The sequence below is a fragment of the Triturus cristatus genome, chromosome 6 (assembly GCF_964204655.1).
Source record: "Triturus cristatus chromosome 6, aTriCri1.1, whole genome shotgun sequence".
Taxonomy (NCBI): domain Eukaryota; kingdom Metazoa; phylum Chordata; class Amphibia; order Caudata; family Salamandridae; genus Triturus; species Triturus cristatus.
In genome coordinates this window covers 1,705,044,139-1,705,069,882 of record NC_140589.1, presented here as the reverse complement: position 1 = coordinate 1,705,069,882, position 25,744 = coordinate 1,705,044,139, and the positions used below count along the sequence as shown (strand labels likewise).

The following is a 25,744-nucleotide window of genomic DNA, read 5'->3' as shown; positions in this document are numbered from 1 at the left end:
CCTTCTAGAAGTCTCATCCTCCACTTTTGAGGCCCTGCACAAAAAAAGAGGCTTGAAGATAGGATGGACCTCCAAAAGTTAAGGACAGCCCAGGAGTGGATTACCGCCTCTCTGGAAAAGACTCTAGATGTTTACTTCTTGGGACTCTGTCACACCCTGCCTAAAGGGCTAATGCATTGGCCTCCACAGTCCTTCTGGGGACAGTAGAGGATAGACTTGCCGGGACCCCTGAAGGTGTGGGTTCCCTCTGGCCAGTTCTGGCTGAAGGTACCCAGATAAGTGGTACCCCAGACTCGTGCAAGACTCACAGTTGCTCTGCAAGTTGGCAGAATGCGGTGTTCAGACAGGAAGTGTAGTAATCCTTGATAGCCAGTGGGTGTTCCTGGTGGAAAATTTGAGACCAAGGAACTTCTACAAATTAGGGGCCAGGAGACCAAGTCCCTGAATTTCTCCTTCCTCGAATGAAGGGCAGTCTAAAATAATTTCCAGGAAAATCTGCAAAGATTTTTAAGCCAGGAGGTCCTGGAAGAATACTTGTGGTGACTGCAGCACAGCCATTGGAGCCAGACACTAAAACCCCCATTGCAAAGAAATAGCATTTGGGTTGCCTGCCTGTGCATAGCTTGCCCAGTGAGTCCTCAAGGCCAAAGGACCCTGACAAATTCTTACTCCACCTACTAGTTTACTAATTAGACCCAGGTTTGCCCTACAGGACTGGAACATTTTGAGTGTGTAACACTCCCAAATCAAGTACTTCATGAGACTAGTCATCTAATCATCATCATTGTGCTTTCCTATTTCCCATAGAGCCAAGGGAGAGAGGATGATGGGTTTCTCAGTCATGGAGTTGACCCCGCAGACTGTGCCTAGAGGCCAGGTCAGGCCACCAGATGCTGACTGCATCCGTCTCCCTACACCTGAGACAGCCAGCTGGCAGGCAGGACCGACATTGACCTACCCAGTCTCCCCTACACAGCAGTGGAACCAGTGCTGAGGCCAGTTCAATCACAAGCCAGACTGCGCTACTGCCAGGCTTGGAATTGGGTACTACCTTTGAGAGCAGTGCACAGTCACCCCAAAGAGGGACAGAGACCAAACGAGCTTGGGTAGAAAAATCAGAATTGATTTTTCTCCCATTTTCTCTTGAAAGGCCAAGTCCAGTACTGGAGTAGTTTATGTTTAAGCACCATCTCACCTTTCATGAGGACACTCACCATAAAGTCTTAGGACAAGGTGAATGCCTAGCTTTTTTACTGAAATTCCATTGAAGTATTGGAATGGAGTATAAAATGAGGATAAAGTGGTGAGGATTTTCTTAGTTTCTGAAATCTGATGTTTCAAGAGAAAACATTAATATATTTGCATCTGAGTGCAAAATGGTGCTGTCACCTCTACATATACTCTGGCTTCATCCTTATGGTACATCCATCACACTATGACTGCGGGTTTTAGAATGCATACGAGCACTATAGACTAGGTATTTTGATTTGTGCTTATTCTAGGGAAACATGTTTTAATCAAAAAGGGTCATCTGTAAGTAGTGTTTGGTCATTTAAATTCAGCCTTTGATCTAATTCCCGTGAGAAACTGTGGGTTGTATTAAAGGAGAAGGGTTAGCCATTAGATCTGCCACATTTAATAATCCACTTCCAGAAAGGAAACCATGCTCAAGTGAGGTGGGGCAGGGAGGGAAAACTGACTCAGTAAATAGGCATTTCTGAGGGTCCAACAGGGATGTGTCTTAACTCCAAAACTGTTTACACTCTATATGAATGGGCTAATAGACACGCTATATGATTGTAAAGGCAATTCCCCCACCCCTCCCAATTAGCGGGCCAACAAATCCCTGCCCTCCTCTTCACCGATGATACATTGCTAATAACTAAAATACCAATGGGGAGAAAAGGTATCCTTAGCCAGTTTTCAGAAGCCTGTGACAAATTTGGATTGTAAATTAATGTCCTAAAAACCAGATTTATGACGTTCCAGCCACATATGACATTTAGAGGGAAATTAGGCTTGGATCTAGGAATCTGGAACAGGTTAAAGACGTTGATTACCTGGATGTAAGGCAGGCCAGCAATCTAACATGGTCTGCCCAGATATTGAAAAGTCAGATGACTCTGCAACATGTTGAGGTGGCAGTTGTTAAGAAATTGAATAGCTCTAACTTCCACCCAACATCTCTTGCTCTGGAAATTCATTGTGCTAGGGGTATTGGTATATGGTGGAGAATTATGGGGATTCAACCAGTCCAAAGGGTTGGAGAAAATAGAAAATACTGAGTGGGTTCTATTTTCATTGTCAAGCTATTTATTGTATGCTTGGCGTGTTAGATTGAAGATATCAGGCATTAATGAACATCATCAGCATAGTTGTGGACATGATGGTCCAGGTTTACCAATTTCTCTAGCAGCGCAGTGCAGTAACAGCAAATTCTGTGCTGCGCTGCGTGAGAAGGAGAGAGCAGGAGAACACCAAATTTACTGAAATATGGCACTCTTCTTTCCTCTCCCTAGCGCCGGCACTGAAATTAGCTGCTGTGTGCCACAGAGACACCTTTAAGCCATAGTGCAAGGGTGTCTGTGTGAGTGAAGCATAGGTTTTCTACTGGAAGGATATGCTTCCAGTACAAAATACTATGCTTAAACTAATTATTTTTTAAATCCCATTTTATATGTGTGCTGTACAGTGTAGCACACATGTGAAGTCAGAAAATGGAGTAGAAAAAAAATCATTTCTCCTTCGTAGCGCCTGGTTGAAGGGTGCACTATTTTCAAACGCGAAACCCTGAATAATTTATTTAGTAAATTGGGTTTAGCGGCAGAAACCTTGGTTGGTTGCATAGGAACGCCCATGCACCACCCATGGCACACTCCCTTGGCACTAAGTAATGCAAAGCAGCACTATGCGTTTCTTCATGTTACTTTCACGTTATTTCCATCGCATTCGCCACACCAGTTTAGCAGTGGAAAGAAAATCCGACGAAAGGATTTTGTGCCAATTTGTGTCACTTTTGTGACGCAAACACGGCGTAAAACCTTAGTAAATCTGCCCCTAAGTATATGTCCTTTCAATCTTAGATGGTTTTTAAGTTGATAAAGGTTCTGTTGTGTTTGCTGATAAACCTAAGTACTTGCACTATAAGGATGGATAAGTCTTTTAAATTGTTCACATATATATTCTATGCCTCAATACCTATGGAAGTTATCATTTTTAAGGGAATATTGTTTATGAATATATATGATAGCTGAACACAAATAACTTAGATAGTTGTAGTTACACTAGCACTTATTAGAGAACAATTATGCATTCTAACTGATGTTGTAGTTTTAATTTTAATGATGTTTTTTGATATTTTATATTATTTATTTTTTATGTGATACTGTGTTTAGGTCATAAATTGATCGAATAAATCTTAACTAGGTAACACTGTGGTGAATGTAATTTTGCTGGCACACTTTTACAGATGGAATATCATTCAACACAGAATGTGCACATTCTTATACAAGCCAAAGGAGGACAAACTTTTGCACGTGGCTCTAAATCAATCTATAAGACATTTGAAAAGATCTTGGGTGACATGATGTGTTTTTAAAATACACAATTAAGAGGGGCAATGCCATGGCGACGGCACTGCTGCCTTGCTCTTGGGAGCTGATTAGCCATCCTGATATAAACGGTAGTTGGGCAAAGAGGATCTAAATCAAAAATAATGTCCTTTTTGTTACCAGATTGGGGTCTGTGAGAATCTGGAAATGTGCAGTCTGGGAGAACTTGTGCTAGGGAACATGGAAAACTTTGGGCGATACAATTTATAGTGGTGTTGTGGTGTATGTTTGAGTCAAGAACTACCCTCTTTGGGCTGCGACTATAAGTTTTGAAACCACCCTAAAACTAAAGCCTGGGAATGTTTCAATTAGTTGCTGGTAGTCCTACTACTGAGACTCCATTATTCCTCGTCCCAGTAGTTAAATACCAAGAGGTGGGCCCACCTTCTCAGAAAGGCACTCTATTGCCTCTAATCCTCCTATAAAAAATCTTCAGCCGCTCCAATGTCTCCTATTTAGCATATAACACACACACCTACCCATAAGACATCCTCTACATTTCCAAGTCCCCCATCAAAACGACCCAATTCTGAGCTACAATGGGAGGGAGGGACTTAACACTGGAATGAAGAAGGTGCACTCAGATCCATACATCTAAGCCACCTCGAGACAGTCTGATTCAGACTAGAGTTAACAGAAAACAGTGTAACAAACTGATGCAACGCCCATGAAATCAATTCATTGCTGAACAAAACAAAACTACAGTGCTCATATCTCAATTCTCATTGTACAGAAGAGGCAACTTATTTACCAAAATCAGCTGATGCCCCCTCCCTTCACAATATAAACAGTAGTATCTGTCAACTGTAGAAATAACTGGCCGTGTGGCAGCTCCACTGATGAGGTGTCCTGACTCTTAGCCCAGGAAGCAGACATTCCTCTCATAGATTGTTCCTCAACACAACTAGAGAGTAAACATTCCAGATCTGTTAGGCACTGGAAATAATGGATTGAATCCAATAACTCATGGAGCAGAAGGTTGCAAGTCCAAAGCTTGTGAACAATGAATCTGCACTCATTCAAAGTTTGGGGACGAATCTCAACTGAAAAAGAAGTATCCACATAAAATTATCCCTAGACAAGACACACAAGAACACATGACTATCTGGAGAAAATTATTTTTGGAATACAACATTTCATGCTCCCTTTATATTTTAGGAGAAGTAATGGACACCAAAATACCTGTTTTCAAATTAGAAAATTAATATCAGCTGAATGTGAAGGTTCAAAGGAATCTTATTACAAAAGCTTCAAACACAAGAGAAAACTTTTTCAGACATCAAAGGTTATGAACTTCACAGTCTACTTTCGTGTCCTTTCGCACCACTGACGACATGGACACAGTGATAGTAAGTAATATGGAGCCCTTTATTTTCTTCTCCCTCCTCATACCGCTGTTCTATCCTTTATTCGCTCCACCTCTTCCGCTTCCTAGTTCTCCTCCATCTTTCCCCAGCTGCGGGTCTTAGTGCCCCTTTCATGTGCTGGTTCAATATTACGTCTCCTCCCTTCGTACACAAATTGCTCTCGATTGTAGGTAGACAAAGAAGCAAAATAAACAAAACATAGTTACAGTTCTTCAATGAGTTGGTTAGGCCTTCAATGCGTGCGCTGTGGCCGGTGAGCTACATCTTGATTAGATCTCTCCCCTTCAGCAGCAGTGATGGAGCAAGGACTCGTAGAAAAGAGACTTGCTCGGAAGCAATCCTCTCATTTAACTTCCAATATTGTTTTAACCATATATTGTGTAAATTAATACGCACCACATTGAATATAAGAGACAGAGAAGCTTACCTCCGTGTTTGCTAATATAAATAACTCGAGCGAAATTCTAAAATGGCTTCTAACGGAAGATCTTTATTGCGCATGCGTCAACTGCATCTACGCAGTATGACAAGCTGTCGCTTGGAAGGAATTTCTTGTGCTTGCGCAGACGCTATTAAAATGGCTACTTTGAAGCTCACATGCTTGGCATCTGCTTTGCTGAAACTAAACTAAGCTATTTTACTTATGCTAACGCGGGGAAGGTAATAATGATTAAAGAGGGATAGAGTAGAGATAGGTGGTATACAGTGAAACCATTTATATTTTAAATTAATATTTGTCTTTCTGACTTTCCTGCTAGTACGTATTTGGGCCTCTCGTAGGAGTCCGGAGTCCGTTAACCACCTGACCTCCGCGCATGCTTAGTGGGAATGAGCCGGAAGAAGTGACGATATACTTGAACGCAGTCCAAGGACACAAGAGATACATACCCTGGGAACAAGCATTGAAAACCTCTAGATGAATAGAAATACATGAGAAAATAAACATTTGTGTCTAATAAGATGTGAATACGGGTGGGAATAACAATTTGTGAATAGAAAATAAGTGGTGGGATTTTTAAACAATAAACTAATAGACTTAAGATGAAAAATAAGTATGGTGTGATGATCATCCCCCTTGCCTGTCCAATCAGAGTTAGTATTTTTACGATATTGAAACATTAATGGGTGGTACATGAATATCAAAGAGTATAATTGAGGTAGTCTTAGTTAGTCAGATTTGCTGAATGCTGAAGAACTCGGGATGCTGTCGGAGTGACAAGAGATGCTGATGAAGAATCTAATGCAGAACCATTTATTTTAACTAATTAATTTAGAAGAAGATCGCGGAAGAATCTCGAGGAGGAAGAGAGTGCCAGAGAGGGGTGCTACACAAGCGTCGGTATTAGAGAGGTCATCTATCCTGTCTTGATTCTTGTCCTGAAGCCTTTGTCGTCTGATCTTTCCCGCGGGACCCTTCCCTGCTCCTTGGCCAGGGGGTTGGTTTTCACACCATCCTTTGTAACTATTATTTCTGTGAATGTGCAGATGTTCTTTTCTCTCTGTCCTCTCCCTTTTGAGCATAAGTCATTGCAAGTTTAATGTATGTGATTGATGATTGATTAATTGAATCTTCCTTCCTATGAGTGACGGAGACTGTACTGTACTTTGAAAGTGATTCACATGAAATTAATTTAAAGACTTCAAACTTTCCCGAGTCTGTGGTTATTTAATTGCAAAGAGAAATAATTTATGTAATTTCACTACCGACTAGTTCAACTAATGGTCCATTGACCAGAGGAAAGAACTTTTTGATCAGTGAAAGATTAGTTGAGAACGAGAGGAGACTAATCTTTAAATGATAAAATCATAAACTTTTACTCCAGCGGTTAGTACCAGGCTGTGTGTAGGTGTGTTTATGGGCCCAGGTGAGTATATGGTATTGGAGTATCTGTTGCTGGTTCACCGCTGGATCAGCAGGGCATGGATTCACTGCCCAGCACTTGAGTGTCTTCCTTACTTGCACCTTCTGGCGCAGCCAATGCTTCTCTTGTTTTTGGCATGCATTTATGAAAATGTGCACCGTTTCTTGTTATTCTCTTGTCACCTGACATGGCTGTAATCATAGTCCTCTATTGTTTCGTTACTAGCAGTGGGCGAATAGTATATCGACTGTCAGTTTTTCTTTGTTGTTCTTGCCGAACGAGTACCCAGTCTCCTTCTTTGATGGTTTGGCTCTCCGACGGCTGTCCACATATTCTTTCATCTTGGCTTTTCTTGATCGGTCTCTTGCTGCTAATTCCTCCTGTTCTGAATCTTGACGAACGCAGCCAGCTGTGTCTTCCCAAGCCGGTGTTCTTCTGCGGACAGTGTGGCCCAGCATGAGGGTAGCTGGACATCTATCCGTGGTATTATGTGGTGTGGTTCGATATGCTCGTAGAACCTCATTTAATGCTGTTTGAACATCTCTCCTTGACAGTTTAGCTTGCTGTATTGCCTTCTTTAGAGTGGCCATAAATCTTTCTACCATGCAATTAGCCTGCGGCCACATAGGTGTAATTTTCAGATGTCGAAAGCTGAGATGATTAGCAAATGCGTCAAACTTGTGTCCGTTGAATGGAGGGCCATTCTCTGTCTTCACTACTTTAGGTATCCCCTATGCTGCGAAGACTTCATCAGAAACTGGTATACTGGTGGCCGCTTTCGTTCATGATATCAGGTGAGCAATTGGAAATTTGGAGTATTCATCCATTATGACAAGAATGTATTTGCCTGATTGTAGTGGACCAAAGAAGTCTACTGCAACATGTTGCCAGACGTCTGGCATTTGTAGAGGTGAAGACAGCTCTTCTCAATCAACTAATTGACACTGAGGACAGTCTTTCAGTGTGACTTCAACCATCTGATCAAGAGAAGGGAACCAGACTCGTTTGCGTAACATTCTCTTCGTAGCACCGATGCCTCTGTGCCCTTCATGAGTCAAATTGATGACTCCTTGACGCAGCTGCTTTGCAATGACAATCTGTTTGTCTCGTAACAGGAGGCAATCCTTGCCAATGGACAATTCATCTTTTACATGTCGGAAGGAGGTGAGTCCATAGCTGTCGACATGTCTATTGTGTCCGGGCTCTTCTAGGTGTCTCCAACTGTTTGTCTGGATGTGATGCATCACATCCTGCAGGGTGGCATCTGTGGCAGTGGCTTCAAGAATGGCTTCGAGAGGGACCGCTGGTGGTTTTGCTTGACCAACGACAAAACGTATATATTCTTACGCTAGAGACTGGTTTTAGCTTGAAGATGTCTTGGGGTGTCTCGATAAGTATTCAGCTGGATTTCCTGCTTTTCCAGGCTTTTGAATGATTGTATAGGTATATTCTTGAAGACGGATTCCCCAGCGCTCTATTCTGGGTGGCATTTTGGCCCCGGGATTTCTGAATATTTTTGTCAGGGCTTGATGGTCTGTGATAAGCGTAAAGTGTTTCTTATAGATGAAGATGTGAAAATGCTCACAGGCCCAGACCACTGCTAGACTTTCCTTCTCAGGGTCTGAATACGTCCTCTCAGTGTTAGTCAAGCTGCGGCTGGTGTAGGCTACTATGTGACATTGATCACCTTCCTTATCGTATTGAGCCAGTATGGCTCCAAGTCCCACCTGGCTGGCATCCACAGTTATTTTAGTCTTTTGACGAGGGTTGAAGTTAGCCAGATTGTTGTCCGACTCAACCGATGCTTTGATTGAGTGAAATGCTTGAGCGCAGCTGGTTGTCCATTTGAATGTGTGTCTTTGTTTAGTTAGTTTCCTCAGGGTAAGCTGATGGTGGCATAATCCTTGATATTATTAGTTCAATTTATAATGCGCATGGCTGCCCCAGCAACGGGGCGTCCCAGCGCTACCCTGACCGAGACCAATCACCCAGCGACAGACACAGCAGGTCGCTCAGTCTATAGAGACTTACCAAGACCAGAGAACAACCAAGTCTTTATGGCTTTACGAAAAGGCAAAAGCTGTTGAATAGATCTGATAGAAATCGATGAGAGTTGCAGAGTTTGGCGGCTAAGTTCCGAAAGGAGCGTCCGCCAGCTCTAGCCCTTTGAACGCGGGGGACACAAACCAAGACGCAGCCCGCCGATCTTAGAGGGCGGCTAGGAGTGTAGGGCATAAGTAGATTAGCCAGGCCCAGTGGGGCCTGACCCGACAAAATTTTGTGAGCCATGCAGAGAGCCTTGAACTGGACACGTTTTTCCACAGGGAGCCAGTGCAATTTAGGAAGCAAAGCAGTCACTGAGCGTGACCTAGGGAGCCCTACCAGCAGACGCGCAGCGGCGTTCTGGACCCGCTGCAGACGTTTAATGCTGGTTCTATTAGCACCCAGATAGAGTACGTTCCCATAGTCCAGCCTAGACAAAATTAGGGCCTGGACTATGGTTTGACGTACTTTGGGGGGAAAAAAGCCAATCACGGGTCTTAGGCCACGAAGAAGCCCAAAACACACCCCAGCCACAGTCTTGGACTGTGCATCGAACGTCAGACCTTGGTCGAACTATATCCCAAGGTTTTTTACGACTTTCTTAGGGGAAGGTGCAGGTTTGAGACGTTCCGGCCAGCATTGTTCGGACCACATATCTTGGTCCTTCCCGAGTACTGGAATCTCGGATTTGCTGGCATTAAGCTGCAAAAAATTACCCGCCATCCAGTCTGCTACTGCCAAGAGATCCTCCTTAAATTTCTTCAAGTTGTCATTGTAGTTCTTGGAGAAGGAGATCAGCAACTGGGTGTCATCAGCATATGACACCAAAGCAAGACCTTTACTCTTAGCTACCGCAGCCAGGGGGCATACATAGAGATTGAACAAAAGCGGGCTAAGAACTGAACCCTGCGGTACGCCTTGAAGCCGGGCATGCTCCTGGGAGTGGAACGGAGGCATAGAGACTTGAAAAGACCTGTCATTCAGGAAGGAGCGAAACCAACCCAATGCCACACCTTCAACACCAATTTCCTGCAAACGAGTTAGTAAGATTGCATGTGAAATGGTGTCGAAGGCGGCACTAAGGTCCAATAGGACCAGAGCCACGGAGTCACCCCTATCCAGACTGTCCCTAATGACTTCCGACACTGCCAACAGCGCAGACTCAGTCCCATGACGCTCACGGAAGCCATGTTGCGAAGGGTCAAGGATGGCATTGTGATCTATATATTCCGAAAGAATAGCATTGACGTGGGACTCTGTCACCTTGGCCAGAAAGGGAAGCAGGGAGATGGGTCAGTAATTAGCCAGATCCCCGGGGTCCAGGGAAGGCTTTTTAAGCAGTGGCATGACTTTAGCGTGTTTCCACGCTCTAGGAACCACTGCAGAAGAAAGACATAAGTTCACTAACCCCCGAGCCCACGGGGAAATTACAGAGTGGAGTTGACAGAATAACGCAGGGGTAAGGGGATCGACTGGGGATCCGGACTTAATCTTCCGACAGAGAACAGCAAACTCGTCGGGAGCTAGAGATGGAAAAGATGCCAAGCTTCGACCCACCAAGGGGCCAGAGGTAATGGCAACCTCACTTCCCACGCACTGATCAACCAGAGGCAGGTTGGAGTAAATCTGCTCAACCTTATCCAGGAAGTGTCCAGCCAACTCACTACACTGCAGGTTGGAAATAATCGGGGACGAGACCACAGAACCAGCATTCTTCATACTCTTAAGTACGGTAAATACCGACTTGGAGGGATTAGTACTGGCCAAGATTTCCCTTGCCACATACTCAGTCCGAGCCTTCCTATTAAGACGATTATATTGTTTTATGGCAGCCCGATATTCCCGCTTAGCCGAGTCGTTATAAGAACGCCTCCAGACACGCTCCAGATGCTTACAGCCCGTTTTTAGCTGAGACAAGAGAAGCGTCAAACCAGGAGTTCGAGAACCCTCTGCTTTTTACTCCCAAACGAGCTGGGATACAGGTGTCCAAATTATGGACAACCCATTCGTGGAAGCAGGAAATAGAAGCCTCCACGTCACAGGGCATAGGGGGCCTACTGTCCGCCAGACAGGCCGAAAGTTGGCCAAGATCTAGTTTGTGCCAAGGACGCTTCAGTATAGGTGCTCGGCGAGGGGGAGCTACTTTCCCCTGCAATTGCAAGGTAAAAGAGACCAGATAATGATCCGACCATATCAGTGGAACTGGAGAAGCGACTTGTATAGACTGTAGATTCAAGAAAATAGGGTCTAACAGATGCCCTGCCTCATGAGTGCTCTCAGCGACGCATTGAACCAGCTGGAATGCCTCCATGTCAGCCAAAAAGTTGGATATCTCCGCTTTCTCATGCAACTCAAGGTGGAAATTGAGATCCCCTACAATGGTAAAATTCGCTGGCCTACCAGCGTAGAGAGCAATTTTATTTAAAAAATCCTCCCTAAAGCAAGTCACGGGACCCGGAGGGCGGTAAACTAAAAGACCTTACAAGGTGAAATTCGGGGTCAACATAATTTTAAACACAGCACTTTCACAGTCCATAATTGAATCTTTTATAAAGCTGTAAACTATAACCATCTATAATAATAATAGTGATGCCGCCACCACGCCTCCCCTCTCTGTTAACTGTCTTCATCACATAACCCAGGGGAAGGGCAAGCCAAGGTACAGCCACTGAGTCCTGCGAAAGCCAGGTCTCAGTTAGGAATACGGCGTCCGGGGCCTCCTCATAAAGTAAGTCAAACACCTCCGCATGGTGTTTCATAAGGGACCTGCAATTTAGGCTAAAAAACCTAAACTCCGTATCCTCAGGTACAGAAGGAACTCTATCCAGACCAACTAACTGGAACCTACAGGCATTACATCCAACGGAGCATAGAGCACTGTACCTCCATCCCCAACAGCTCCGCACGCGAATTCCTAATATGCTCGATGGAAATTTGAGCAGGGTGCCTGGCGACTAGCGACGGACGTGCGCGGACGGGCGCAGACGGGCTTGCCTTAGGCGTGCCTTTGGCACGCCAGCGGCTCACCTGCTGCGCGCGTCCGCTGCGCAGCCACCGTAGTGCCGGCATATGAAGGGCACAAAACAAAAAGTCTAGTGCACCGACACACACCCACCCAAGATGGCGCCTAAGATCCTCCACACCCCTCCTCCACTATCAGTGACACTCGCTTCACTGCCCCCTCTAATGCCAGACGAAACAGAGACAATGAGGTAAGAACAAAGATTGATTAAAAAAGACAATTTAATAAAAAACTTTACAAAACACGGTCGATTATAAACGATTACCAAAGCACTCTGCAGTGCAGCAGAATTAGCAGCAGCGATAAATTAAGCAGCGCACAGCTACGAACTGTCTCCCGGCTCAAGCCTCAGGAGTCAGGGGGCTGCGCGACCGCCGTAGTGCCGGCATATGAAGGGCGCAAAACAAAAAGTCTAGTGCACTGACACACACCCACCCAAGATGGTGCCTAAGATCCTCCACACCCCTCCTCCACTATCAGTGACACTCGCTTCACTGTCCCCCTCTAATGCCAGACGAAACAGAGACAATGAGGTAAGAACAAAGATTGATTAAAAAAGACGATTTAATAAAAAACTTTACAAAACACGGTCGATTAAAAATGATTACCAAAGCACTCTGCAGTGCGGCAGAATTAGCAGCAGCGATAAATTACGCAGCGCACAGCTACGAACTGTCTCCTGGCTCAAGCCTCAGGAGTCAGGAGGCTGCGCGGCCGCCGTAGTGCCGGGATATGAAGGGCGCAAAACAAAAAGTCTAGTGCACCGACACACACCCACCCAAGATGGCGCCTAAGATCCTCCACACCCCTCCTCCACTATAAGTGACACTCGCTTCACTGCCCCCCTCTAATGCCAGACGAAACAGAGACAATGAGGTAAGAACAAAGATTGATTAAAAAAGACGATTTAATAAAAAACTTTACAAAACACGGTCGATTAAAAATGATTACCAAAGCACTCTGCAGTGCGGCAGAATTAGCAGCAGCGATAAATTACGCAGCGCACAGCTACGAACTGTCTACCGGCTCAAGCCTCAGGAGTCAGGATATAAAGCGCATAGTAGCTGGCCATTCCTAGAAATGATCGAAAGTCTACAGCCTCGCAAGGTCCCGGTGTCTCATTCAGCGCTGCGACCTTTTCAGGGTCTGATTTCATTACTGAGCACAAAAAAATGTGTCCATAGAATTTCAATGCTGATTTGTGAAATTTGCATTTATCTTTTTTGAGTGTTAGGTTAGCTTCTAGGAGAGCGTGACATACCTGATCCAGTGTTTTGTTGTGTTCCTGTACAGTTGCTCCAAACATGAGAATGTCATCACTGTACTTAAGGGTTCTGGGAATATGATGAATAACCCTTCTGATCGCCTCTTGGACGATCTCAGCAGTGGAAGAAACTCCGAAACTGAGCCGTTTGTATCTGAATAGACCTTGATGAGTCGAGAAAGGTGATGTATCTTGAGCTTTCATGAAGTTCAAGCTGGTGGTAGCCCTTGTTAAGATCCAGTTTGAAGAATATTTTTGCCACATTCTGTGACACAATCATATCACTGATGTGAGGTCTCAGTTGTCTTAGCTTTCAATGGCAGTATTTGGAGCTCTCATGTCAATGCAGAGACGCACTTTGCCTTCTGATCCTATTTTTGGTACTACAACCACTGGAGATAACCAAGGAGTAGGTCCCAAAGTTCTCTCTATGATGTCTGCCCAGAGAAGGTCCTGCAACTCCTCTTCCACAGACTGTTGAAGATGGAATGGTATTCTCCTATGATGTTGAGCTATGGGTGTCACACGTTCATTAGTATGCAGACAAACTTGAAAATGTGCCAATTTTCCAAGCCCTGTGAATAATTTTGGGAACATGTGAATAGTGTCAGTTGATGTTCTTCAGCTGTCGGCAAGCAAAGGAGACAGTCTGCTTCTGACCCTTCAATCACATGGATGCGAGCTGGAATAGTTCTGTCTTTGTACGTGAGAGACGTCTGAAATTGTCCTAGACAAGGAAGGGGTTCTTTAGACATCCATGTGTAAACTTGCACAGCTGCTTTGTGCAGGTGAGGTTGTGGATTCATTTTATTGTATTCTGCTACCGAAATGTAATTGAGGGATACTCCACTATCCAGTACCAACTTAGCCTAGTGCTCACCCATCTGGAGATGTAAACATGGGTATTTCTTTAGGCTGTCAGGATCTGCAACCATGCAGGTTTATTTTTCACTGTCTTGAGATACAGGCGTGAGAGACCTTGACTCCCAGGATTCTGAGAGTCACGATCTGTAGGTGACATGTGAGTAGAGACTCGATCGTGACGAGCTGGTGGAGGTATCTCTGCGGTTGCATACCGCTTTAGCATGATGGCGAGAGCTGGAGTTCCTCGACTGCCTATGAGTGTCTTTGCGTGTTGCTCTGCATACTTTCTCGAAGTGATTCTCTTTGCCACATCGCTGACATTTCTGACCCAGTGTGGGACACCCTTCGTGCTAGCCATTTGAGGTGCAAGATGAACTCTCCCATTGATTTACCTTTTTCTTGGGAGGCTAGATTAAAAGTGTATCATTCATAATCAATGTTCCCTTTGTGTAGAACTGTTCAGTTAAGTGCCTCACGCACATTTGGATAACAAGACACAGCATCAGCCGGGAGTTCCTTGATTATTTGGCCAACATCTTTGCCAACTAAATTGCGTAGTGCAATGAGCTGTTGATCGGGGTCAGAGACTTGCAAGCCTTTCATGAAGTTTTCAAAATCTTCTAGCCATTCCTGCCAGCGTAGGTTTATGCCTCTGCCAGATATGAGTGTCAGAGGTTCCGGCGGGCGCAGAAACAAAACTCCCAACATGGCAATTCTGTGTCCCACCTGCGATGACGAGTGACGGAACTCAGGCCGGGCTCCCCTAGTCAGCGAGTCATGGCGTTGTCTTTAAGTTGGAGAGTTTGACAAGATTCGTTTCTATATGTGTAACCAATAATGCCACTGGTAGCTGGTGCAGAAGAGAGCCAGTGCCGTGAAGTGAGAGGGTCACGAGGCAAATCCCCAGTCACTGACAGTACAGTGTGTAGTGGGGCCTGTAATTGTAAATGGACAGTGGCTTGAACAATGAGCATGCGTCATAAACCAGCGAGGAGGATGAGAGACGAAACTACCCAGCAGTCTGGCGTATCCAGTGAGTGTACTTTGCTGTCTTTGTGTGTCTTTTTATATATATTTTGTTTTCCTTAGTATATTTCTCCTCCTCCAGCCCAACGATGTCACAGAACATCGTTGGGCTGGAGGAGGAGGGGGCACGCTCTCAGGTTGGGCTCCTGAAGCGCATCACAAGAACAGCCACGGAGACTGCAACAGCAATAGTGCGCGACTGGGGTAGGCTCCCGAGATCGCAGCACAGTGGCACTTCTTCAGCACAGCAAGGTAGACGATTGCGACGGGACACACATTTGAAGTGCGCTCCCAACGTGGCAGAGCAAGGCTGATAATTGTCGGGAGGACATGCACCTGGGTGCGCTCCTGATGTCACTCCGCTTTCTTCATGAACAAGGGACAGCAGGCAGGGACCTCTCTAGTCCCACCCTCATTGCCAGTTGTTGTGTCCTCTAACACCACAGACAATACAGACACAGTGATGGTAAGTAGTATGGAGCCCTTTATTTTCTTCTCTCTCCTCATACCGTTGTTCTATCCTTTTTTACCCCACCTCTTCCGCTTCCTGGTTCCTCCTCCCCCTTTCCCCGGATGCGGCGCTTAGTGCCCCTTTCATGTGCTGGTTCCACATTACATCCCCCTCTCTGTTCCAGGATTCTTGTATAGTCGTAATGCCCCAAAAAACAGAATCCTTCCTCTAAGATCAATGTGATATGAGACCTTCCATTCCTAAAAAGATTCACTCCTTTAAGAAGACACAATTTTCTAAAAGATGCCCAATTACAAGAATAAGAGCATAAGGTGCCCATCATTCGTGAATCCTAAACTACAATTACTGAACCACAGGACAAACATTTGTCCTGCACTAGCCCAGAGAGAAGAGTGGTGTACTGGAAGAGCTTATACTGGATGTTTCATCATGAGACAAAGGAGAGGAAACCAAGGTGAGAGGTGCCGAGGTGGTAGCATTAGTATTGTGATAGCTCCCTTCTTCGTGATCCGAGTCAGTACTCTCTGTATTACGGGAAAAGGAGGAAAGCATATGGAAGATGTTGGAAAATGGGTTACTGGTTGAGGGGGGTGAAACCTTACTCAAGCAGGACCCACAATCTCTGTCAGGGTGAAACACAGGCAACCACCACATTATCCTGTACTTAACCCCCTCTTATGGTAGCTTGTCACAAAAGCAGTCAGGCATAGCTTAGTGCCAATGTGTAAAGTATTCATGCTGTACTTGAAGCAGTAATGAAGTGAAAACACAAGAAAATCACACACCAATTTAGTAAAATTGAATAAAGTATTTGGCACCAAAACTTCAAAAACCCAATCAGTAGAACATGAGATATTCCATTTTAAAGATTCCAGGTAACTAAAACGATTAAAAGCACAAAGCGTCACTTGTGATTATCATACGAAACCGGGTGAATGTCACTATTTCAGGCCGACTGCGATGGATCAGCACGGGCTGGATACAGGAACCAGGTTAGTCCATCTGAAAGAGTTATCTTCTAAGTCAAGCATGAAGAGTTCAGTTTGCAATGGCAGGCGCCTCGAGGAACAGGGAAAGCATCGACAATGGCTGTTGATGTAGCGCGAATAGCAGGCCAAGCGTCGCAGATGTTCATTGCTGTAGTGGAAGATCGTGACAGGCATCACAGGCGGTTGTGCTGGAGCTTTGCATTGGTGGTCATCGCCAGATGTCAATGCTGTAAACAAAGGGCATATCTCGCGCTGCCCGGCTTCATTGGCAGTCGCTGTGGCGCAAAGAGTCGGCTTAACCAAAGCATCACATTGGTGGGTGGTGCAAGCAGAAAAATCTTGGCACAAACTGGCCCATTCGCGTTTGTGAATAGCCTAAAACTTAGATCGCTGACAGAATATCGGAAACAAAGACATTATGTGGACATAATATTGTTTCAGAAATATCGAGGACCAAAATATTGGAAAGGTAAGAGCAAATAGGTAAGCATAGATTTGTTATTCTTAACACTGCATAGACATACCTTAAAGGTATATATATATATAACCTGTATATATATTCACTGAAAAAACCATAGGTTTCAGGGGCGTTATAGTTAGCTGGCCATTTCACTCGTACAAAACCATTGAAATTCCCCCGTTGTAGTTAGTTCAGCTAACTATAACTCGCGCAATGCACTGCTGATGACGTCACATATTACATCACTCTTGACATGGTCAGTGACATCACTCATGACATCACTTATGACATCTCAAATGACATCACTGATGACATCACTGATGACATCATCCAGTGAATGTGTGTTTTTCTGAAAATTAAATATGTTTTATATATGTATATAGCAAGGTCGATGGAAGAATAAATGGGTATATAAGTGTCTAAATGGATGATTTTTTTAATGAAAAATTGATTGTATAACTGACTGATTAAGTGTATCTTAGTGAATACATGGGTTAGTGAGTAATGTTTAAATATATAAATTTCTGTATCAGTCTCTCACTTTGTGTATAAGTGGCTGCATGGGTTGGTGAGTAGCTACATGAGTATCTATATGGGTTATTACTTGGTTTTTCGAGTATCAATATGAGTGTCTGAGTTTTATGTATGGTTCAGTGGGGGGTTTTACTTAGTGCATTCATGCATGAATGAGTGAGTCACTATTTGTATGTGTTGAGGACAGTATGTGTGCAGGACTGTATGGGTGGATGAGTGTGTGTATGGGTGTGTTAGTGAGTGAATGACTGTTTCAATAGTGTCTTTATAAGTAACTACATATATTTTAAACTAGTATATGTGAGTATTGGTGTATATAAGTGAGTATATGTGAGAGTGAGAGATTGGAAGAGTTCCTGTATGAATAAGTATGTGTTTCTATAAGTGATTGTTCAAAAGAGTAAGTATGTGTAAGTTTCTGTAAATGTAAGTGTGGTGGTGTGTGTATAACTGTATATGCAAGTAAATGGATGTTTGATTCTTTATTAGCATGCGTGACTATGTGTGTGAGTAACTATGGATGAGTGGTGGTGTGTAACAGGATGTATAGGTGTATGAGTACATATGATGAGTGAGTACATGTATGAGTGACTATATAGGACTGTTGGTGAATGAGTGGACGTGTATGTAGATCTTAGTATTACTGATTAGGTTGTTGTAACTGGTATTGGTATGTCTATTGTTTTGAAAATTTTAGTTTCTATTTTTGTATGTGTGTATCAAAGGTTATATTAGGGTGAAAGGAGGTCTGCCACTCTATCACAAGGATGATGTCATCAGTGATGTCATTTGAGATGTCATCAGTGATGTCATAAGTGATGTCACTGACCACGTCATGAGTGATGTAATATGTGACGTCATTAGCAGTGCATTGCAGGCGCGTGAGTTATAGTTAGCTGAACTAACTATAACAGGGGAATATCAATGGTTTTGTATGAGTGAAATGTCCAGCTAACTATAACGCCCCTGAAACCTATGGTTTTTTCAATGAATTTCTAAGGTTTTTTAAATGCTAATTCCTAACTATAATGTGCCTGAAACCTATGTTTTTTTCAGTGAATTTCAAAGGTATTTTAAATGCTAATTTCTAACTATGCATACAGAGATGTATAGGTGTATGAGTACATATGATGAGTGAGTACATGTATGAGTGACTATATAGGACTGTTGGTGAATGAGTGGACGTGTATGTAGATCTTAGAATTACTGATTAGGTTGTTGTAACTGGTATTGGTATGTCAATTGTTTTGAAACTTTTAGTTTCTATTTTTGTATGTGTGTATCAAAGGTTATATTAGGGTGAGAGGAGGTCTGCCACTCTATCACAAGGATGATGTCATCAGTGATGTCATCAGTGTTGTCATTTGAGATGTCATCAGTGATGTCATGAGTGATGTCACTGACCATGTCATGAGTGATGTAATATGTGACATCATTAGCAGTGCATTGCAGGCGCGCGAGTTATAGTTAGCTGAACTAACTATAACAGGGGAATATCAATGATTTTGTATGAGTGAAATGTCCAGCTAACTATAACGCCCCTGAAACCTATGGTTTTTTCAGTGAATTTCTAAGGTTTTTTAAATGCTAATTCCTAACTATAACGTGCCTGAAACCTATGGTTTTTTCAGTGAATTTCAAAGGTATTTTAAATGCTAATTTCTAACTATGCCTACAGAGATAGGACATGTGACGAAAGAAAAAAAAACACACAGAAAGAAAAAAAGAAATGCAGAAAGAAGCAACAGAAGTCCTCAAAGACGAAGAAACGTGCAGGAAGAAGGAAAACGTGCAGAAAGAACAAACAAAAGAGCAAAAAGAAGCCTTGTTGCAAAATCATCCTGTACCCTCAACTTTTTCAGACGGATACTGGTGGTAACTGAGCCTGACTAGCCAGTCCGAGAGCCAGTGCTATGTTAAAAGACACTTAGAATACAGTGAAAACACCTATATACACTAGGGAACACTATGCGTTGGGGTCCCCCTGTGAATAGCATTACCTCCTCTGTAAGCCCCTAGTATATAAGAGGGCAGGGGAATTAAAACTACCTCTTAAAATTCGCCACAGGGCGTGTTTGCACAGGTCACCTAAGGCCCTGTCCCCTCCCTTCCCCACTGTGTAAACACGCCCTGTGGCCGTTTTAAGTTGGGAGATTAAGTCCCCTTGGATCCTGATGTTCCCTAGGGTCCAACTGGCCCACTAGGTACCTCCAGTAAGCACCACAGAGCTGCGTTGCAGAGAGATGTAAAAAGGAGCACGGCCTAGACCGCCTCTCTGCAAAGCACCGCAGTGGCGCTTACTGGAAGCACCTGGTGGGCTTGTTGGTCCCCAGGGTCCCTCAGTATTGAAGGGGAATTATTTCCCCAACTTAAAACGCGCCACATGGAGTGTTTGCACACGTCACCTCAGGCCCCGTCCCGTCCCTTCACCACTGTGTAAACGCGCCCTATGGCCGTTTTAATTTGGGAGATTAAGTCCCCTTCAATCCTGAGTGTCCCTAGGGTCCAACTAGCGCACTAGGCATCTCCAGTAAGCGCCACATAGCTGCGTTGCAGAGAGGTGTAAAAAGGGGCACGGCCTAGACCACCTCTCTGCAACGCAGCGCAGTGGTGCATACTGGAAGCACCTGGTGGGCTAGTTAGTCCCCCGGAGCCTTCAGGATTGAAGAGGAATTATTTTCCCAACTTAAAACGCGCCACTGGGCGTGTTTGCACACGTCACCTCAGGCCCCATCCCCTCCCTTCACCACTGTGTAAACACATCCTGTGTCCGTTTTAAGTTGGGAGATTAAGTTCATTTGAATCCTGAGGGTCCCTAGGTTCCAACTAGCCCACTAGGTACCTCCAGTAAGCGCCACAGAGCTGCGTTGCAGAGAGGTGTAAAAAATGGCACGGCCTGGACCACCTCTCTGCAGCGCAGCGCAGCGCAGTGGCACTTACTGGAAGCACCAGGTGGGCTAGTTAGCCCCCAGGGGCCCTCAGGATTGGAGGGGAAATATTTCCCCAACCTAAAACGCGCCATAGGGTGTGTTTCCACATGTCACCTCAGGCCCCGTCCCCTCCCTTCCCCACTGTAAACACGCCCTGTGGCCGTTTTAAATTGAAAGATTAAGTCCCCTTGAATCCTGAGGGTCCCTAGGAGCAAATTAGCCCACTAGGCATGTCCAGTAGGCGCCATTGCAGAGAGGTGTAAAAAGGGGCACGGCCTGCACCACCTCTCTGCAACGCAGCGCAGTGGCGCTTACTGGAAGCACCTGGTGGGCTAGTTGGCCCCCAGGGTCCCTCAGGATTGAAGGGGAATTATTTCCCCAACTTAAAACGCGCCACAGGGTGTGTTTGCACACGTCACCTCAGGCCCCGTCCCCTCCCTTCACCACTGTGTAAACGCTCCCTGTGGCCGTTCTAAGTTGAGAGATTAAGTCCCCTTGAATCCTAAGGGTCCCTAGGGTCAAACTAGCTCACTAGGTACCTACAGTAAGCGCCTCAGAGCTGCGTTGCAGAGAGGTGTAAAAAGGGGCATGGCCTCTGAACACCTGTCTGCAATGCATCTCCCTGGGGCATACTGGAGATACCTGTTGTGCTAGTTGCACTTCAGGGACCCTCAGTATTGAAAGAGAATTAATTCCCCAACTTACAACTCGCCAAGGGGTGCGTTTGCACAATGGTGAAGGAAGGGGGCGTGGCCTGAGGTGACATGTCTGCAAACACGCCCGGTGGTGCGTTTTAAGATGGAGAATTAATTCCTCCTCAATCCTGAGGGTCCCTGGGGACCAACTAGCCCACCAGGTACCTCCAGTATGCGCCAGAGAGCTGCATTGCAGAGAGGTGTTCAGAGGCCACGCCCCTTTTACAACACTCTGCAACGCAGCTCCTTGGTGCTTACTGGAGGTACCTGGTGGGCTAGTTGGCCCCCAGGGACCCTCAGGATTGAAGATGAATTAATTCCTCAACTTACAACGCGCCACAGGGTGTTGTTGCACACATGGCACCTCAGGTCCCGCCCCCTCCCTTCACCACTGTGGAAACACGCCCGGTGGAGCATTTTAGGTTGGGGGATTAACTCCCCTTGAATACTGAGGGTCCCTGGGGTGCAACTAGCCCACCAGCTACCTCCATTAAGCGCCACAGAGCTGCGTTGCAGAGAGGTGTAAAAAAGGGCGTGGTCTCAGAACACCTCTCTGCAACGCAGCTCCCTGGTGCATACTGGAGGTTCCTGGTAGGCTAATTGGCCCCGAGGGACCCCCAATATTCAAGGAGAATTCGTTCCCGCGTTTGCAGAGTGCTGCAAGGAGGGGGCGTGGCCTCCGGCGCAATGCCAGTCTTTTATTTGATTTTCTTTTTAAGAAGGAGGGCTGTGCGGCCCCCCTTCTTTTTCTAATTTATTAGCCCTGGGGACCCCATCCCCCAGGGCCCGCCCACTAATGTTTTTATTTTTTTACATAAAAACAAAATTGGAATGGGGCCACGTGGCCCCCCTCTTGAGGCCTTAATCGGCCCCGGGGACCCCATCCTCCAGGGCATGGCCTTTTTTTTCATATTAATTAATTTGCAGGGGGGATGCGTTTCCCCTCTCCTCAGGCCCCTTATGGCCCCGGGGACCCCATCCCCCGGGGCCAGCCTTTGTTTTTTTATTCAAATTTTGGGGAGGGGGGCCGCGTGGCCCCCCTCCCGGGATGCTAATAGCCCCGGAGACCCCATGCCCCTGGGCTGGCCCTCTCCGTTGGGAACTGTGGGGGGGTCCCCAATCCTCCCACGGTCCCACCGGCTCCCCGCCTCCTGTGGGAGCCGGCATTGCTTTTCCACACGGGGAGCTGCTAAGATGCAACTCCCCGTGTGGAAAAGCAATCGTCTTTGGTTTTTGGAAACCAAAGCAGTTTGCTATAGAAGGGCGGGAGCCGCGGATGGGCACCCCGGGACACTTCAGGAGCTGGCCCTGGGGGATGGCGGTCCCCAGGGCCATCACAGGGCTCCAGGAGGGGGGCCGTGCGGCCCCCTCCCAACATTTCCAAAGCCCTGGGGGGTGGTGCTCCCCAAGGCTGGGGAGGGTGAGCCCCCCCGCACATAATTTTGAAAAGCCCAGGGGGTGGCAGTCCCAGGGGCTGGGGGGCCTTTGAGCCCCCCTCCCATTTTTTTTAAGCCCCGGGGGTGGCGGTCCCCGGGGCTGGGGAGCTGGAAGCCCTCCCACACATAATTTTGCAAAGCCCCGGAGGGTGGGGGTCCCTGGGGCTGAGGGGCACTTTTGGGCCCCCCTTTTCAAATCAAACATTGCCCCCGGGATTTGGCCCACCCGGGGGCCTTTAATTAAACGTTTTTGGGGTTTTTTTGGCCGAAATTTGCGCTGGGTGCGCGAATCTCGTCGATTTGTTTTTAAAAAAAACTGCTTTTTTTGGCCCTGGGGATGTTTGTGGGACCCCCTAAGCAGGCCTAGGGGGTCAGGGTGTTTCTACCCTGCCACCTTTTTGCGTTTTTCGCGTTTGTTTCACTGATTTCTTGTGCCTCGGTTCTACCGAGGCACAAGATGGCTGCCAACACTTCCTCGTTTGGAGTGTTGACAGCCAATTAGCAGCTAGTGATCGGGTGGGTGCTCGTATCCCGCGCGGCCATAGATATATACGTGTTTTTACTTTTGATTTTCTCAGGAACTAATGAACGGATTTACACCATTTAACAACAAGCATTGGCATAGCCAATAGGTCTCGCCTTTGGGACCTTTTAAGTGTTTAGTTATCCAGCACAATATCCTTGGTGCAACAGCATCAAGTGTTGCATGGCTAAACACTTACAAGGTCCCAACGGCGAGACCTATTGGCTATGCCAATGCTTGTTTAGATTGAGGAGGGCAGCTTTCAAGAAAGTTTTGGAAAACCATGAGGGAAAAAAAGAAAAAGCATTGACAAAGCTTGACAGACCTACTGGCTTTGTCGCCGCCATTTGATAACTTCACACAGCTGCTTCAAAACTTACTGAATGTAAGTTCAAATCGGAGATGAAACTAATTTTGCTTTTGGTCTTGCGAGACCAAATTGAAAAAAAAAAAAAAGCTTCAGCAGCCAAGTGATGTCAAGCAAACAAACATGGCTCACTGTGTACACTTTCACACAAGAACCCCATTCAAGGCAGCCTGCTTGAAGAACTGCTGCAGACAGCAAAATGTGGAAAACAAACACTTGTCACAGAGGCTGTGCTTTTTAGAAAATCAGTCGGAGGAAGAAAGCGTTGGGGAGGCAAGACCAGACAACTGCAAGAAAACTTATCTTCAATGAGTTAAAAAGAAAAGAAAAACACGTACTTAGTTCCCAAACCGATTTTTTTCAGATTTTGGCAATTTCAGTGCCCAAATACCACACACAGGAGTACAAGAACACGCTTGCAGCCAGGTCTTTGCTGTAAAACCACAAAGCCCACAGTCACCCAAAATAAAAGGCATTGTTGGCTGTCCAAACAAAGCAGCCAGCAAAAGGATAGTGTTCTGCTCACGTCACAGGGCCTAATCCCTGGCACCCATTGCTAGGGAGCTCGCAGACGTGTGCACAATATCTGTGAATATACGTGGAAGCTCACTCAGTTCTTGAGAGGCACAAAACCTGGCCCACGAGGGTGCAGTGGGGTGTTGGTGTCTTACAGGCACAGCACGAAGCCAGTATTCCTGTGCATAAGACACATTGCATGCTAAAGGAGTGAAGCACAGGTTTAAAACCAAGTAGGTCGATACTAACACATTGCTATATGGTAGGAAAGCTATACAGTACGCCGACGTGGTGGGCGAAGTATAGAGCACAGTGCTGTGGATAGGCAGCTATACAGCACTATGTTTGGGGGTCCATAAGGAAATGGCAAGGAAATGGCAAGGAAGGTGGGTGGGCTATAAAGCGCTCTGCTCTGGGTAGCACACTGAGGGGGTGGCACGCAGGCGGCAAATGGTGTGCACTTTCGCGGCCGCTTTGATGTTCTCAATGGCCACGCAGCTCACTGAGAACATCAAAGCGGCCGCGAAAGTGATCACGCAGGCTTACAATCTTGTGATACTATCTCGGTTTTTGGAGAACATCACACCTATAAGGCTCATCATTGGTTCCCTCTTTGCCTTCTGCTCCCTCTAGTCTCTCTTCCCGGTCAGGAACTAAGTGCATTAAAGCATCCTCATGGCGACAAAAAGCGCTTTACGTAAAAGTAAAACAATAAAACAAAAACACCTAAGATAAATCCATACAATGCAAGGACGGATGAAACAGCGGCCCAAGAACAGCAGCACCCTGTTCAAGGAAATGACAAAACCAACACAAGTCTGATCTAACAAACAGGTTTTGTTGCATTTTTGTGCAAGTCCATTCATAAAACACTGCAGTTTACTAAGCATCAGCCAATGGAAAGGAGAGCCTTTTCAAACATTTGCATTTGGTGGATGTGTTATTTGCTTTGGTAAGCCACTTCCATTCACGGTGTTTACACTGCTGAGGCAAGTCAGCGTCAGAGAGGCGGCCATGCGCTGGTGACAGAGGAATTCAATTTTATGTTCACTTCAATCTGTGTGTCAAAACCGAAGACTCAGCCTGGTTTAAAGCAAGGTCTTTTCTCTCAAGTTCAGTCCTAAATCAAACCTAATTTTCCTTTCACAATAACTCACAAAGATAATCTGTTAAAGAAACACAGAACAATACTGAACAAACGTTAGAGAGGCACGCAGGCTGGCAAATGGTGTGCACTTTCGCGGCCGCTTTGATGTTCGTCAACATCAAAGCGGCCGCGAAAGTGATCACGCAGGCTGACAAATGGAGCGCGCGCCCGGCACACATGCACTGTAGCTGGAGGCCTGAAAAAAGCCACTAATTTGCACTTCCAAAACCCGCTTCCTAAAATTCTCGCCAGAGCAGCGCTAAAGTGCTGACTCAGGCGAGACCTAAAAAGGGTTCTTTCTGAACCAAGATCTACCTTTTTGCCAAATTTGGTGTAATTCCGTTCAGCAGTTCGGGCTGTAGCCGTGTCTAAAGTTTCCTATGGGAAATTGCATGGGGAAAACACGTTTTGGGACCCCCCTTTTTTCTCGGCCCCCGCTTGACAAATCACCCTGAAACTTTCAGAATATGAGCGGACCGGAGCGCCACACGAGTTTTGAAATTTTTGCAAAGATTCGTCAGTCGGCGCCAAAGTTATTGGGAGCAGAATGTTGCGAATTTCCTATGGAAAATAGGTTCTAACTATAACTATCTACTGGCGACTGCCAGTAGATAAT

The 25,744-nt window shown here is 45.7% G+C and overlaps 1 protein-coding gene across 1 annotated transcript in view; it reads left to right on the top strand.

Annotated features, from left to right (window-relative positions):
* Positions 1–25,744, top strand: part of ESRRG (estrogen related receptor gamma) — a 1,085,823-nt gene that overhangs the window by 102,057 nt on the left and 958,022 nt on the right. The window lies entirely within an intron of this gene.